The sequence below is a fragment of the Hemicordylus capensis genome, chromosome 5 (assembly GCF_027244095.1).
Source record: "Hemicordylus capensis ecotype Gifberg chromosome 5, rHemCap1.1.pri, whole genome shotgun sequence".
Taxonomy (NCBI): Eukaryota; Metazoa; Chordata; class Lepidosauria; order Squamata; family Cordylidae; genus Hemicordylus; species Hemicordylus capensis.
Window position 1 is genome coordinate 48271074 of NC_069661.1, and position 17359 is coordinate 48288432.

The following is a 17359-nucleotide window of genomic DNA, read 5'->3' on the forward strand; positions in this document are numbered from 1 at the left end:
AAAGCTATCTGAAAACTGTAATATGCTGTAATTCTGTGTTAAGGAACTTGGAATAAGAAAATCTGGCCCAGTTCAGATGTACAAGTTAACTGGAGTTAAGCATGGTCAAGGTTTCATTTCTGAACTCCAAATCACACCACAGACGTTCACCAAACCGTGGCCCACCAAAGCACAACCCCACCACCTCTATGACTGGAGTTTGAAATAGGCACAAAACTGCAGTTATAGCTCAGTCAGCATTTGGGTGTAATGCTTCAGTGGCAAAACCTCAGTTGACCTTGACCGTGGTTTTGCACGTTCAAGTGTACTGCAGTTACAACCTTGGACAGCTATAACTGTCCTGTACGTCTGAACACAGGCTCTGTGTAGTGAAGCAAACACAGTTTATGTACATCTCTTGAAACTGCAGTTTATGCATATTATGAACAGATATTAGGAGCCCTAAAACAAAGGTCTATAGCAGGGTTGTCAAACTGAGGCCCTCCAGATGTTGCTGACCTACAACTCCCATCATCCCTGGCTACTGGCCATGGTGACTGGGGATGATGGAAGTTGTAGGCCAACAACAGCTGGAGAGCCATAGTTTGACACCCCTGGTCTATAGTAACATATTATAAAATAAATATAATAAAATATACAATAACATAAATTTCCCAGGGAAACATGAATAGAGCAAGCAATATTTCCAATAAAAAGAATAAAGGAATAATTAAACTGCATGTTTAGCTTCAGTGATCTACAGATAAGACAAACTGCCATTTATTGAAGACAAACTTGCTTTGAGAGTATCTCATGAAATATTTCCCAGTTCAGAAAATGAACAAATATTGAAATCAAACTTCGCTCGTAGAACAAACCTAATTGTGACATTGTGTTGCTCTGACGTTAGGGTCATTCTTGCCCTAATAGTAATAACACTCTACTCAAAACAAGTGGAAACTGGCAATCCTTGTAGAATGGTGCACAAAATCTTTCCCCATTTGTAATCATTTCACATTATGAACGATGGCATCTGAAAACATCTGGATCCGATGATGTACAGAGTAGTTTCCAAAATGGTAGTATTGAGATGTGATGAGAAATATATGACATTTATTTCAGGTCTATACTGTGAAATGGAGATAGGTTTTTATAATTTGGATGGAGAGTTTGGTGACATTTAAAATCAATGGCAAGACATTCAGCAATCACTTCCATGTGTGATGTTGAAGCAAATGTGTCTGCTTTCCAGGCAAATTTCTTAAAAGTCCAAACCAAAGCATGTGAAAGTAATCCAAATCATTTGTTTGCTCAATGTAATTAACAATTAATCTCAAGAACAATAGATTACTCAAGAACTATCACACTTGGAAGCATGATAAAACTTTTTTTCCTTATGATTGATTTGATCATGCTCTTTCTTTTGAGGAAAAGCAAGAACAGAAAAGAAAGGGAGATGTTTATTTGTCCACCCCCTCCAGGCAGCACATCAGAGTCAGTTTTGAGATTATCAAGGATTGTGGACTCCTCTGTTATTTGTAGATAACCCTTGCATGTCGCAAATCTGGACTTTGTTTACTTCAAAATAGGGAAACCCAAGACTACTATAAAGACTTCCACACTTCATTCAAAGCTTAGCAAAATGGAATTGGGTGATTGGCAAGTGTGTATTTGATCTCATGGAATTTTTGCCATGTTATCCAGTGCATCTTATCCATCTTATTGTGGTAGAGAACCAATCTTGCAGTAGTGAGCATGAATTGTCCCCTTTGATAAGCAGGGTTTGCCTTGGTTTGCATTTGGATGGGTGACTACATGTGAGCACTGTAAACTGGAAGATTTCCCCAAGGTATGGGGCTGTACTTAGTAGCAGAGGATCTGCTTATATGCAGAAAGTCCCAGGTTCACTCCCTGGCATCTCCAGGTAGGATTGGGAGAGGCCACATTAACACGTCACATGAAACCGGAGTTGAAGGGGCCTCCAGTTGAAATTTTTGCTCTTTCAAATGTTTGCAACCACAGTTCAGACAGAAAATGGATGTACGGTTTTCCTCCCCAGACTCCAATCTGAACTTTCAGTTTGAAGTATGTTTCGCCACCTGTACCTCTGGTTTTGCAGTGCCAGCATTACGTCCAGATGTGACACCGCAGTCTCACTCTTTGGCAACCAGAGTTGATTGGCTGCCAGGGCTATCATTCAGTCAAGAAGCCCACACAGCCAGTTCTCCCTGCTCTCTCAAGGAGAGAGAATTGGTCTTACGGTAGCAAGCATGACCTGTCCCCTTAGCTAAGCAGGGTCTACCCTGGTTGCATATGAATGGGAGACATGATGTGTGGGCACTGTAAGATATTCCCCTTAGGGGATGGAGCTGCTCAGGGAAGAGGATCTAGGTTCCAAGTTCCCTCCTTGGCATCTCCAAGATAGGGCTGAGAGAGATTCCTGCCTGCAACCTTAGAGAAACCACTGCCAGTCTGTATAGGCAATATTGAGCTAGATGGACCACTGGTCTGATTCATTATATGGCAGCATCTTATGCAAGTCTCACTGACTGCAGAGAGGGTGTCCGTTACATCAAAATTTGTACAGGAGAGTTGGGGGGGGGAGAGGAAGAGCGGTTCTGCATTACATGTGAATGCAGCCAGAGACTCCTGCCTGAAACCTTGAAAAGCCACCTGATTCCCCTTTACAAGCAAGGCAATCAAACCAGTTGAATGGGGCAGAACCAGTTTGATCCTGGTTCTGTATATAAGTGTATATAAGAACACTTACCCTTTCTGGGGAAGCTGTCCAAGGTGGAGGGGGGGCAGAGGTTCCCCCTCTCCTTGCCAGCCTCCCATATTTCAGAAATTGGCTGTTTTTCAGCCTTTCCCCTTCAGCCGCGGTCATGCACATTGCACATCATGGTGGCCTCCAAAATGGCCACCGTGCCAAGGGGGAAGTCAAAATACCAGCCGAAGAGCGACTCAAATCATATAGGTTGGCAGGGGGAGGGGAAACTTCTGCAGGACCCCCCCCCCCCGGTGCCTCGGATAATTCCCCTGGAGGTGGTGAGTTTAAAAAACCCTAAACAAACAAACTTGTGAACTCCCCCCCAGACTGAATGGTTCTGTGCACACCCCTAGACTGCACTAGTATGGGGTGGTGGCTAACTGGTGCACTTCCACTCCCCCACAACCCACATTCAATGAATGCAGTTAGAGAGGGTTTTAGTGTAACTCCCCTTCTAGTCTATATAACTGTGGGCGGGGCCATGGGTGGGACGGTAGCCAGTGACTATTTCCCCAGCGAAATGGCTGGGAAAAACATTCATAGGGTAGATGTGTTAAAATTATTTATCATTCTTTGTTTTTACCCTCCAAAACCAGCCAACAAAAGAAGATACAGAAATTAGAGATGTACTTATAGTATTGTTCAATTTCTATACTGCCTTTATAAGACATCCCAAAGTGGTTTCAGATACAGAGAAAATACCAATACAGCACTACAAAAAGCAATGCAATACCCCAGTGCCACAAAATAGCAGTCTGTATATCTTACTGTATATACAATTACTCATGAGTCTTGACCAGCTGCTTCCTAAGACTACATACCACAGCACAGAACTGGATGGTAGTTTCTGCACTAGAGTCAGTAAGAAGGAGGAGTGTATGAAAATCATCAGACCTGCCTGGATAATCTTTCAAAATTGGAAATATAAAAAAGGAACAGATGTCCTTATAAAACAGGCAATAGAGCAGCCCATGTGATCGTGCCCAAATGGCAGGGTCAATTAATTTATTTGAAATTCAAAGTTCTCCTGAAGAAGTTCACATGGTGTAAATAGGAAGATGGCAATATCATTGAAATAACTGGGAAGGTTTTGGACATCACTATGTTCCTTACTGGATTTCCAAGGCTAACTGCTCACCCTAGAACACAGTACAGACTTTAAACTACAAGACAATGATTTATTTCAGAGGTTATGAATGCCCATTGTGGTTTGGGCACATTTGTCCAGTGCTACTAGTAAAGGTGGACTAGCAGCTAGCAGCACCAATGGCAACCAGAACCAGAGGAGAGCTGGCCTTGTGGGGGCAAGCATGAATTGCCCCCTTGCTAAGCAGGGTCCACCCTGGTTTGTATTTGAATGGGAGACTACATGTGAGCACTGTAAGATAATAAATTTAGGGGATGGAGCTGCTCTGGCAAGAGCGACAGTTCCCAAGTTCCCTCCTTGGCAGCATCTCAAAGATAGGGCTGAGAGAGATGCCTGCCTGCCTGTAACTTTGGAGAAACCACTGCCAGTCTGTGCAGACCAGGCCTGCTCAACCTAGGGCCCCCAGCTGGTTTTGGACTACAACTCCCATAATCCCTAGCCACAGTGGCCAATAACCAGGGATTATGGGAATTGTAGGCCAACATCTGCAGGAAGGCCAAAGTTGAGCAGCCCTGGTGTAGACAATATTAAGAAAGATGGACCAATGGTCTGACCCAGTATATGGCAGGTTCCTATATTCCTATGTTCCTAACCTGAATGGGGCTCCGATTCAAAGCATATATACTACCTAGCCTCTTCTGCCTACTTGTGTCCCCAGTCCTTAGTGTAAAGTTTTTCTTTCTCAAGTTGTTCTTCACATGGCTTTACATTGATTCTAATGTCACCTGCAATTCAACTGACGTCAAGACATTCATTAAGAAACAGTGATATATAAAGGTGGTGAATAATTTAATAGTGAATCAGGGGGAATCACACTAGCACCAAATAATTAACACATAGGGATGTGCAAAGCCTTCTAACACTAGAAAAAGAAGGAAGCCTCATTTAGAAAGTTTATGATAACAAGATTTTCACTCTCTCTAAAGTAGGTCTATCAAGGCATATGCTAGCATGTACTTAAAAAAAAACCCTGGTGAATCCAGGAGGCATTGCACTTTCTGTTTTGCAAAACAGAATTATGAGGCTGTGAAAATGTTAAGTAATTTGCATCTATTATAGGTGAGAACAGTGGTAAAGAAGAAGAAAATATTATAGACTGAGAATTCAAAATTAAAATTGCTAGCACATGGCAATTTGTGAAAAATGAGCCTTAATTAGGTAGGATAACAAGGAGAAAATCTTTGCAAATATCATCTGACAGAGCAAGGTTTGCCTCCTTTCCTTCTTTCTGAAGTCCACAAGGACAGACTTCAAGTATTTATGAAAGATCTTTGGAACACTGTTCAGTCCTTTAATCAGGGCTAATTAAAATTTTAACTATTGAGCTAATTAAAATAACTGTCAGAGACATACAATAAAAAAATAGTTTCCTGTTGATATTTGTTTTAATTGCTTAAGATCTTGTTTGTGTCTGTGTTTGTGCTTGTGTCTGTCCACTCATGGGAACGTTATTTGTGTTGTCATGAAAACCACCTGTTTTCCTTCACTGATTGAAACAATGCTATTATTCATTGTTGTTCCTATCAGTTTCACCTCCAACTCTCCTGCTTTTATCTTCACCATTATCCAGCCACTCCATGTGAAATTTGCAGGCATTTGGGGTCTCTTCCAAGGAACTGTTGGAAGTGAAGGACTTTGCGCTGTCTCTTGTGTCAATGACATAGGAGGGCAGACTAGTGAGTCAAAGGGCTAGAGGGTCAAGACCCTGGCCATCCCTTCTGTACTGCTCTGACACTATCCCTTGGGATGTAGATTGCTCCGCTTAGGGACTAACATCCTTCCTCCCTTTCCTTCTCTTCCTGTTCCTTCTACCTTGCAACATGCAAGCTCCTCTCCCCTGCACCATGTGTGCAGAGATACAGAATCCACCTGCATCCAGCTAGCTAGCTAGATTAGAGATCCTAACTCCTCACTTTCCTATCTAGAATGGAGTTCTCTAATAAATGCCATATATATTGATTTGAAACTATGAACTGGCTCCAAGTTACTTTACTCTCAGCATACATGCATGCCTTAACTAAATTCCTCTGTGTTGCGCCTCTGTGCACTCTGCTATAATGAAAAAGGGTTTCTCCTCCCAGAGAGAATTCCTAACAGGAACAACGCCTGCTGCTAAATTTCATAGAGATTGCGGCTGCACCCCTCAGCTTATCTGGGGTCTGGCATTTTGAACAAGCCTTTTGAATGAGGCACACAGCAAATTCAGGCCTCTGGTTGGCTGGCAGGCCTGCGGGGTTGGGGCTTGCACAACTGTTGCTTTGGCCATGACTCAGCCCCTCAGTCTGTGTTTGGGAAGTGACCCCTCCCACCCATCCCAGTGTGGGCTTCAGCTGGTTGTCCTTCAAGGGCCCAGGTCGGAATTTCTTTAGGCTCCTGGCAGATTGGCCTTGGCCGGGAGGTTTTTCCTTTTTGCCTACTTCACACTATGGGCCTTAGTTAGTCAGGTTTCCTGGTGACAACAACAGGTACAGTGTGGTTTATATGGGGTAGTGTAGGATTGGGAGCATCTTTAGGCACACATTTGGCTTATGGAGAACTCTTTGCCAGTTCCTAGAGGTTTGAGGCTCGGGACTTAGAATTTACCCCAATCTGCTCTGGAATCACAGGCACTCTTACCCCTGGACTTTGGGGCTGAAGTCCAGGGCCTCAACAGCCCCTGCCCCCCCCCAATACTCTTTTGTCTGTCCTGTCCCGGGAAGTGTGGTCACCTGGCAGAGCATGATGATGCTTAATTTGCAGGGGAGTGGGGGCCTCCAAAGGCCTTTAGGTCCAGGCTCCAAAATTACCTAGGTGCACCTCTGTCTAGAATCACCAGCCTTAAAGGCTTTGTGGTTTGGGGGTGGTGATCCCCAAGGCAAGTGCCTCAACATTAGGTTAACTAAGATAGGAAGCACCAGCCATAGGGTTGATGCTGCCTGGAGCCAAGGTGTGCTTCATATATGTTTAGAATTTACTCACACTGTAGCAGTGAGCCTTTAGTTTCTGCACTGTAGAGGGTGGAGTGCCAATCCTCCTTCATTCAGAATGAAGTCAGTAAATAATGTCAGTCAATAAAGTCATGGCCCATTTTACTACATTTCTGTTGTCTCATGTCTTCATTGGGTCTGAGTGCCATTCTAGAGGACATTAGAAATCTATCTTCTTTCTAAAAAAAAAAAGGTAAATGGACATACAAAAACACTAATGTCCAAGGGACACTCAGGCAGCCCTCAGATATATGGGAAACTTGTAATATATTGCGATACTAGGGTTGTTTTGCGGGGGGGGAATTGTTTTTTGTTTTTGTTTTTAGGAAATAATTGCAAAGCAAGCACAAACAGGAAAGCATGCATGTCCTCAATACACTGGGCGGGGGGATGGGAAGGGTTGGCAGATTGGTGGAAAGTTTGATTTCAAATTAAAAATTGAATGCAGATTTCAAATTCAAATTAGGAGAGGAAAGCTGATTTTGTGGTAGCAAGCATGATTTGTCCCCTTAGCTAAGCAGAGTCTGCCCTGGTTGTATATGAATGGGAGACTAGAAGTGTGAACACTGTAAGATATTCCCCTCAGGGGATGGAGCTGCTCTGGGAAGAGCAGAAGGTTTCAAGTTCCCTCCCTGGCTTCTCCATGATAGGGCTGAGAGAGATTCCTGCCTGCAACTTTGGAGAAGCCGCTGCCAGTCTGTGAAGACAATACTGAGCTAGATAGACCAATGGTCTGACTCAGTATATTGCAGCTTCCCATGTTCCTATGTTCCTAAATGACCTGCTTCATATAAAAGCAAACCATCCATCCCGTCATACTGGCAAAATGAAACAATTCGGGATGGGATGGTGTATAATGGAGCATGAGCTCAACTTGTAATGTAATTCTGTAGCTAAAGCCAAGACAAGTCAACCTAAAAATCCAGTCTTATAGGAAGCTGCCTTATAACGAGTTAGACCATTGGTTCATCTGATTTACTATTGTGAACACTGACTAGCAGCCGTTTCTCCAAGGTTTCCAGTAGGAGTCTTACACAGCCCTACCTGGAGAAGCCAGGGACTGAACCTGAGACCTTCTGCATGCAAAGCAGGTACTCTGCCAATGAGCTACAGTCCATCCCCCAAAACCTCTTACATGGGAATACAGGAAGCTGCCTTGTACCAGGTCTGACCATTGGTCCATCCAGCTCAGTACTGTCTACACTGACTGGCAGCAGCTCATTAAGATTTCAGGCAGGAATCTTTCCTAGCCCTACCTGGCGATGCCAGAGCTTGAACCTGGGACCTTAGGAATGCAAAGCAGGCACTGAGCTATGGCCCCATCACCAAACACAGTCTCATAATCTCAGAATTATATTAGGACAGAAGGAAAATCGAATGGTGTGGTTGGTTGAGAGATAATCAACTAAAAATGAAATGCTCAGACTCAGAGAAACAATGCTGGAAGGAATTAAAATGATCCTAAATGGAAATGAAAAGATGTGCTTTCCCCCATAAGACCAATCTTGAAAATCTGCAAATGCCAAACAGGCTGTGCATCCCTCCCCTCCATGGCCACAGAGAAAGAATGAGTGAATGGGTAGAGCACATGTTGTTTCTGTTTAAACATCTCTCCCACTTTCAACTCTATCATTGTGTGATTGGAGCTGTTTTGTCTCAGAGAGCTTTATCAGATTCTTGGACACTGGCTTGAATGTATCTGGGTGATGGATTATTCCTCCCTTGGGTCTGGTTTGTGGCCATTGCACTCAACTTGAGATGAATGCGGAACAGAATTAAACAGGTCATCCTCACTGGCTTTTAGCATTTGATCTGAAATGAAGGGACACCTCTATCAGTTTTCTGTACCTGTAATGAATGCATGTCTTTATTCACTCCCCGCCCCATCACTTATGTAGCAAGAGACCACAGCTGGAAGTTCAACCCATTTACAAATCTTTAGGAGTTGATAAGTGCTCCCTTAAGCAGATGCCCATAATACTTAACAGTACCAAGAATGCCAACAGGTTTATGCCCATTCATTCAATTACACCTGTGCTAACATTGCTTCCAAAACACAATTTCAAAAAAATCAATACACCAGACAGCTTCTTATGTCTGTTTCTATCAGGGATCTACATGAAACTGGTAAGTCCAGATCAGTTTCAGTAAGAATCAGACTCAAACGGAACCAGGCATGTTTGGTTTTGAGCCCTCCTGAACATATCCCTCGGTTCAGCTCGAATCCTCCGGTCCGGGGGTTCTAAATTTTTTTAGAAGAACTCACTGCCTCCAGAGGGTGATGCCATGGCCATGTGGGGTGGGGCAGGTTTCCCTCCAGTGGTTGCCCCTCCCCTTGTTGGCCTCCTCACAGTCTCAAGCTGGCCCAGTTCTGGCAGTTTAAAGGTAGTTTTTGGCCATTTTGGCCCGTTCTGGCCCCTTCACACTAGCAGTGACCATTTAGAGGGTGCCGCACATGTGCACTGGCCATCTCCATGATCATTCATGCAGATGGCCAGTGTGCATGCGCGGGGGCCTCCCAAATGGACCCAAACAGCCTGGACAGGGCCAGATTGAGATGGCGGGGGGGTGGAGGCGGTGAGGGGTGTGTGTGTGTATGTGTGTGTGTGTGTGTGTGTGTGTGTGTGTTAGTTACAACCCCTGGACCGGCCAGGGAGGTTTTGGCTCGAGGGCAAGCCAGGGGTGAGTCCTCTTGCCAGCCAAGTTTGATGTCGAACTGACGAGCTTGAGCTGGTCCACACATCCCTAATTTCTATATATGTGAAGCAATAGGACTCTGAAGTGGGCAACTATCGCGGCCTGAACTCTTCTGTACAGTGGTGGCCAGTGAGGGTGGCAGGATGGGGGGCGGTGAGAGATACCTTTAAAATACCTGTCCAGAATCCCGCGTGGTGTCTGCCCTGCCTACAGCACTCACCTGCCCTCTCTGCATGTACGACGGCAATTTCTGTGGTCAGCATGGTGTTTCTGACGAAAGTTTGAGGTGGTGTACAAATTTGATAAACAAACAAACAAACAAAATCTGTGGTGCCTCTGTTCTCTGTGGCTTCCAGGTGCCGATGGTATCACCAGTAAAGACTTTTAAAGGTACCTCTTGCCACCCCCTCTGCACTGGCCTCACCGGCCACCATCACTTCTGTATGTCATCACCATCACTCAGTGCTGGATTTAGGTGCCAATTAAGTAAGCTACAGCTTAGGGCCTCACATTATGAGGAGCCTCTGTATATATACCCCTCCAAAAAGGGCTAAATTTCAAGTTATGCATGTTTGGTCAAAAATAAAGGGAAAAGGAAACTGAGTGCACTGAATAATACAACACCATAGCTCTATCTCGACGTTATAACACACACACATCCCATAATTATCTACACCCCAAAAGCAGTCGGAATTCCTGCCCCCAGCATATCACTTACAGTTACAGCAACATTCATCAGCCAAGGCAAACACACTGTTACTGTGATGGCAGATGTTTCTGTGACTGGCAAAATAGATATTTTTATTTCCATTGTTCTTCTTGTTAGAGTAGTAATATTATGTGTAATGCTATTGGGCCTTTTAAGCTTGGAATAGCTTAGAGCCTCAGCATGTCATACTCTAGCCTGGCCAACACTGCAAATGGCCAGAGAATGCCACTGCTGCTATCAGGTCAGCAAGGGTCATATGACATAAGGGGCCAATTGAGACCAACGTTAAGTTGCTGACTTGGCTTCTCAATTTGAACAACTTATTGCTTATGGACAGATTGAACGACTCAGACTGGCTGACCCCACAAACCTCCCTGCCTTTTTGATAGGTCCTCGGCTTTCCTCTAACCTGCAAGCCCCAAGAGAGTAGCAGCAGCAGAAGAAAGCTTGATTGAAAGCACACCGAATAACCAAAACATTTTTCTTTTCTGTCCCATTTGAAATATTTGTGAGGTATAAAAAAAGAAAAGAAAGTGTTCTAGTCACTAAACACAAGTACAGCCTCCTTGACATTCAACTCATTATGGAAACGGATTATGGAATAAGCAAAGGTGGACTATATTATAGGCCTTCATCCTCTCCAAGGATTGTATTGATGCAATAGTTGCCTTTATTGTTGTGCTACTGTATCTGTGAAGGTCCTCTCCCATTTGTCTAGAAAACAGGTAAGGGATGTTTATCACATGAGAACAAAATATACCCCAAGATAAGAGAAACAAAACAAGGAAAATATGCAAAAATTCCACATTTTGGAGCACGTGTAGAGGTATGAATTCAGATGAACATCAGCTTACATTTAAAGGACATGCTGAGAGCATGTGGCGCAGTGGTAAAACTGCCGCCCTATAACCAGAAGGTTACAAGTTCGATCCTGACCAGGGGCTCAAGGTTGACTCAGCCTTCCATCCTTCTGAGGTCAGTAAAATGAGTACCCAGAATGTTGGGGGGCAATATGCTAAATCATTGTAAACCGCTTAGAGAGCTTCCAGCTATAGAGTGGTATATAAATGTAAGTACTATTGCTATTGCTATGTACACCAGTGACATCAGGGCAGATGTGTTCTCACTGTGGCCCAACTTTATCACATGTAAAGGGCTGTGTTGTTCATCTGAACCAGCTCAATAGTGTGCAAAATATGTATTGGTGGTCCACTATCAAGAAGAAAACATTGACAACCTCTGTCATTCCTTCACAGGATGAGTTCTTTGTGTCTGTCTTCACGGCAGAGGATACTGAACAGAGGGTATACCTGTTCCTGAAACAGGCTTTTCAGGGATGGAGGCTAAAGAACTGAGTCAGATAGCAGTGACAAGAGATGATGTTCTAAACTGTCTGAAAAAATGGAAAACTAGCAAATCACCAGGGCCGGGTGACATCCATCCAAGAGTCCTCAAAGAACTCAAGTGTGAAATTGCCAGCCCACTTGCTAAAATATATAACTTATTCCTGCAATCAGGCTCTGTACCAGAGGACTGGAAAGTAGCAAATGTAACACCGATTTTCAAAAAGGGATCCAGGGGTGATCTGGGAAATTACAGGCTGGTTAGCTTGACATCTGTTCCAGGCAAATTGATGGAAAGCATCCTCAAGGATAAAATGGTAAAGCACATAGAACAACAGTCCCTGCTGGGAGAGAACCAGCATGGCTTCTGAAAAGGGAAATCTTGCCTCACAAACCGTTTGGAGTCAACAAGTATGTGGATCAAGATGATCCACTAGACATAGTATACCTGGACTTCCAAAAAGCTTTTGACAAAGTTCCTCATCAAAGACTCCTGAGGAAACTTAGCGGTCATGGGATAAGGGGACAAGTACCTGTGTGGATTGCTAACTGATTGAAAGACAGGAAACAGAGGGTAGGTATAAATGGAGAGTTTTAACAATGGAGGAAAGTAAGAAGTGGGGTCCCCCAGGGATCTGTACTGGGACCAGTGCTTTTTAATTTATTCATAAATGATCTGGAAGCAGGGGTAAGCAGCGAGGTGGCCAAATTTGCAGATGATATCAAACTCTTTCGGGTAATGAAATCCAAAATGGATTGTGAGGAGCTCCAAAAGGATCTCTCCAAACTGGGTGAGCGGACGACAAAATGGCAAATGCGGTTCAGTGTTGGCAAGTGTAAAGTGATGCACATTGGGATGGAGAACCCCAACTTCAAGTATACATTGATGGGATCTGAGCTGTCGGTGACTGACCAGGAGAGGGATCTTGGGGTCATGGTGGACAGCTTGTTGAAAGTGTCAACTCAATATGCAGCAGCTATGAAAAAGGCCAATTCCATGCTATGGATCATTAGGAAGGGGACTGAAAGTAAAACTGCTAATATTATAATGCCCTTATACAAAACTATGGTGCGGCCACACCTGGGGTACTGCGTAAAATTCTGGTCACCACATCTAAAAAAGGACATTGTAGAACTGGGAAAGGTGCAGAAGAAGGCAACCAAGATGATCAGGGGCCTAGAGCACCTTTCTTATGAGGCAAGGCTACAACACCTGGGGCTATTTAGTTTAGAAAAAAGATGACTGTGGGGAGACATGGTAGAGGTCTATAAAATCATGCATGGTGTGGAGAAAGTGGATAGAGAGAAATTCTTCTCCCTCTCACCTAACACTAGAACCAGGGGTCATCCCATGAAATGGATTTCCAGGAAACTTAAGACCAGCAAATGGAAGTATTTTTTTCACACAATGCATAATCCAGCTGAGCCAGGGGCAGGGAGATGAGAAGAGGGCTCTGCTGAGCAGGGCCCTGAGTGCTTGCCTGTGTTCCACCCCTTGCAGGTAACTGCTAGGAGTATGCACGGACCGGTCCGAAATTCGGCCGGTCTGGCAGTTCGGGGTGTGTGTGTCTTTAAGAGCAGGGGGGTAGTACTTAACCCCCCGCTTCTCTTCCCTCTCCGGTGCTGGACTTTCCTAAAACATTCTTGGGGCAGCAGAGTTCCTCCTTGCCGCCCCTGCCCCCTTCGTTGTCTTCAAAGTTAACAAGCAGAAAAAGCTGGCGCCACACATGCGCCCGTCGCTCATATCCATTCTGACTTGGATGCCAAGATTTTTGCTGCACCGGAACTGTATGTTGCCAACACACTGTCTGGTCTTGTTATATTGGACGGTTTTCAGACTGTGTTGCCTGAGGAGGTGGACAGGCTGCTTGGAAGGATGAGGCCTACCATGTGTGTCCTCAATCCTTGCCCTTCATGGTTGGTGAAGGCTTGTAGGGAGGGACTGGGTCCATGGGTGGCGGGGGTGGTGAATGCCTCTTTGGAGCAGGGGGTGCCCCCCCCTTGCCTGAAGCAGGCAGTCATTAGGCCCCTACTTAAAAAGCCCTCATTGGACCCAGATGACTTAAGTAACTTTCAACCAGTTTCAAACCTCCCTTCTTGGGCAAGCTGTTGGAGAGTGTTGTGGTGTCTCAGCTCCAGGCAGCTCTGGATGAATCTGATTATTTAGATCCTTTCCAGTCTGGCTTCTGACCTGGATATGGGACTGAAACTGCCTTGGTCACCGTGGTGGATGACCTACACCGGGAGTTAGACAGAGGGAGTGTGACTTTGTTGATCCTCCTGGACCTCTCAGCTGCTTTCGATACCATCGACCATGGTATCCTTCTGGGACATCTCTCTGGGTTGGGACTTGGGGGCACAGTTATATGGTGGCTCTGTTCCTACCTAGGGGGTCGTACTCAGAAGGTGGTGCTGGGGGGTGGCTGCTCCAACCCTTGGCCTTTGGCCTATGGGATGCCACAAGGATCTATTCTGTCCCCCATGCTGTTTAACATTTACATGAAGCCCCTGGGAGAGGTCATCTGTAGGTGTGGGCTGCGGTGCCATCAGTATGCTGATGACACCCAGCTCTACCTTTCTTTTAAGTCAGCAGACACCAGGGAGGCAGTGGATGCTCTGAACTGGGGCTTGGGGACTGTTCTGGACTGGATGGGGGCAAACAAGCTGAAACTTAATCCAGATAAGACGGAAGTGCTCTGGGTTGGTAGAACTGATCATCCGAGTGATGAGGTAAATCTGGTCTTGGAAGGGGTTACACTTCTCCTGAAAGGCAAAGTCCACAGCCTGGGGGTGCTTCTGGACCCAACACTGTCCTTGGAGGCGCAGGTGGCAGAAGTGCCTTCTACCAACTATGGCTGGTACACCAGCTGCGACCCAACTTGGAGAAGTTGGACCTGACCTCAATCACTCATGCATTGGTAACATCCAGATTGAACTACTGCAATGCACTCTACATGGGGCTGCCCTTGAAGACTGTTCGGAAGCTTCAGCTAGTTTAGAATGCTTCCGCAAGGATGCTTGTGGGTGCGAGTTGCTTCACAAGTATTAAACCCATCCTGCATCAGCTTCATTGGCTACTGATCCGCTTCCGGGCTAGATTCAAGGTACTGGTATTGACCTTTAAAGCCCTAAATGGCTTGGGGCCGGGGTACCTGTCGGACTGCATTTGCCCATATGAATCTGCCAGGGCCCTCCTATCATCATCTCAGTCCCTGCTCATGACCCCGCCACTAACAGAGATCTGGTTGGGGGGGGGCTAGAGACAGGACCTTTTCCGTTGTGGCCCTTTGGCTTTGGAACGCCCTCCCTGAAGAGCTTCGCCATGCTCCCTCCCTCAGTGTTTTTAAAAAACATCTTAAAACACACCTTTTTAATGAGGCATTTTAATATCATTATTTTGTTATATGTGGTAGGTTCTTTAGTTTCTTTAGCTTTTTAAAATTTTCAGTTTTAATTTGAACCTAATATTGTTTTTATTCTGACTTTTCCCCTTTTCTTTAATTTAATTTTATTACTTGTATCTGTGTCTATGTTATTGTTGTAAGCCGCCCCGAGCAGTATTGCACTGGAGGGGCAAGGTATAAATATTTTAAATAAATAAAAAATAAAAAATAATCAACTTGTGGGATTCTATGCCACAGAATATGATGACAGCCAACAACGTGGAAGGATTTACGAGGAGTTTGGATAACTTCATGGAGGAGAGGTCTATCAATGGCTACTAGTCGGAGGGCTATAGGCCACCTCCAGCCTCAAAGGCAGGATGCCTCTGAGTACCAGTTGCAGGGGAGTAATAGCAGGAGAGAAGGCATGCCCTCAACTCCTGCCTGTAGGCTTCCAGTGGCATCTGGTGGGCCACTGTATGAAACAGGATGCTGGACTAGATGGGCCTTGGGCCTGATCCAGCAGGGCTGTTCTTATGTTCTATGACATTGGGCCAGTTCTCAAGTTATATTGCATGCTGAAAAGGACTCATATCATGACTTTAGTGCATCATGATAAAAGCACTGAGGGGTTTTCTGAAAGACAGCTCATGTGGAAAATGATTGAAAGTTACCATGTCAGAAACTGATTTCTCTGGCATGGGAAAACTTACTGCTTCTATGTGGGGGTTCCTTAACAAAAATACCTCACCATGTGAAAACAACATGGTAAAGACACCACATGAGGACTTTACCACATTACAAAATAATGTGAAAATTGGTCCACAGAGGCTTTCTTCCCAATGTTTTCACAAGCAGTAAGCCTTGCAAGAAAGAGTAGTCAAATTGTAAAACCATCTCTCCAGATACAAGCTTTTCAGACTTTCATATGAGAACAATTTCAACATTCATTCCCATCGTATTATAAATCAATTGGCTCAGAAGCAGAGACTGACACACTGCACAATCTTATGTCAGTCTTGTAACACTGCATTTGTGCAATTACACCAGATCACAATTTGCACAAACACAAACATTGTGCAATGGGAATTGTGCAAAGGCAATCCATTGGAAATAATGTGATTACTCTTGCATATCTCCTCTTGCACCATTATTGCATGTGCACAAATTGTACAACTGCAAAGATACATTACAAGACTGACACAATGCTGTACAGTATGTCAGCCACCATTTTCATTGGTGACTCTTCATTGTTTGTTTTTATTGCCCATGTTCATTACCAATTGTCATGTATCTTAAGAAGGATATTACCACATCTTGAGAAGGATATTGTAGAACTGGAAAAAGTGCGGAAGAGGGCAACCAAAATGATCAGGGGCCTGGAGCACCTTCCTTATGAGGCTAGGCTACAGCATCTGGGGCTCTTTACCTTAGAAAAGAGGCGACTAATGGGAGACATGATCGAGGTGTATAAAATTATGCATGGAGTGGAGAGGGTGGACAGAGAGAAATTTTTATCCCTCTCTCACAACACTAGAACCAGGGATCACCCCATGAAACTGAAGGCTGGGAAATTTAGAACCAACAAGAGGAAGTACTTGTTCACACAGTGCATAATTCATCTATGGGATTCTTTGCCATGGGATGTGGTGATGGCCACCAGCTTGAATGGCTCTAAAAGGGGCTTAGACAAATCAATGTTGGACAGGTCTATCAATGGCTACTAGTCTGGTGGCTGTGGGCCAGCCTCAGAGGCATGATGCCTCACTACCAGTTGCAGGGGAGCAACAGCAGGAGAGAGGGCATGCACATACATCTTGTCTGTGGGCTCCCCAGAGGCATCTGGTGGGCCACTGTGTGAAACAGGATGCTGGACTAGATGGGCCTTGTGTCTGATCTAGCTGGGCTGTTCTTATGTTCTTATATTCATGCCAAAAAAAAAAATTGGTTCACAGGATGAACATCTGATATACTGTCATACAAACTTCAGACATGCAAATGCTAACAGTTTCTGTAAGAAAATTAGTTTTGCTTGTTTTACAAGGTCCATCTGTTGAAATACATAAAATGCAACTTCATGTGACCCAGAGAAGTATTGTTTATTACCTCAGTGTACCAAAACAAAACGTATGAACATTCCTTCCAATGTTCCTCTCTTTTCCTTCTTTGGCTTTGTTTTAAAAATGTATTTCTTAAAACACACTTCTTAACATTTCTCTTGCATTGTCTATAAACTTTGCAAAAAGCTAAGGAAGCTTAGTGGAAAGGAAAATTTCCACTGAATAGCTGTACTTGTACTTCCATCTATAATTATTTTAATAAGCAGAAATAATGGAATAATAATAATAATAATAATAATAATAAT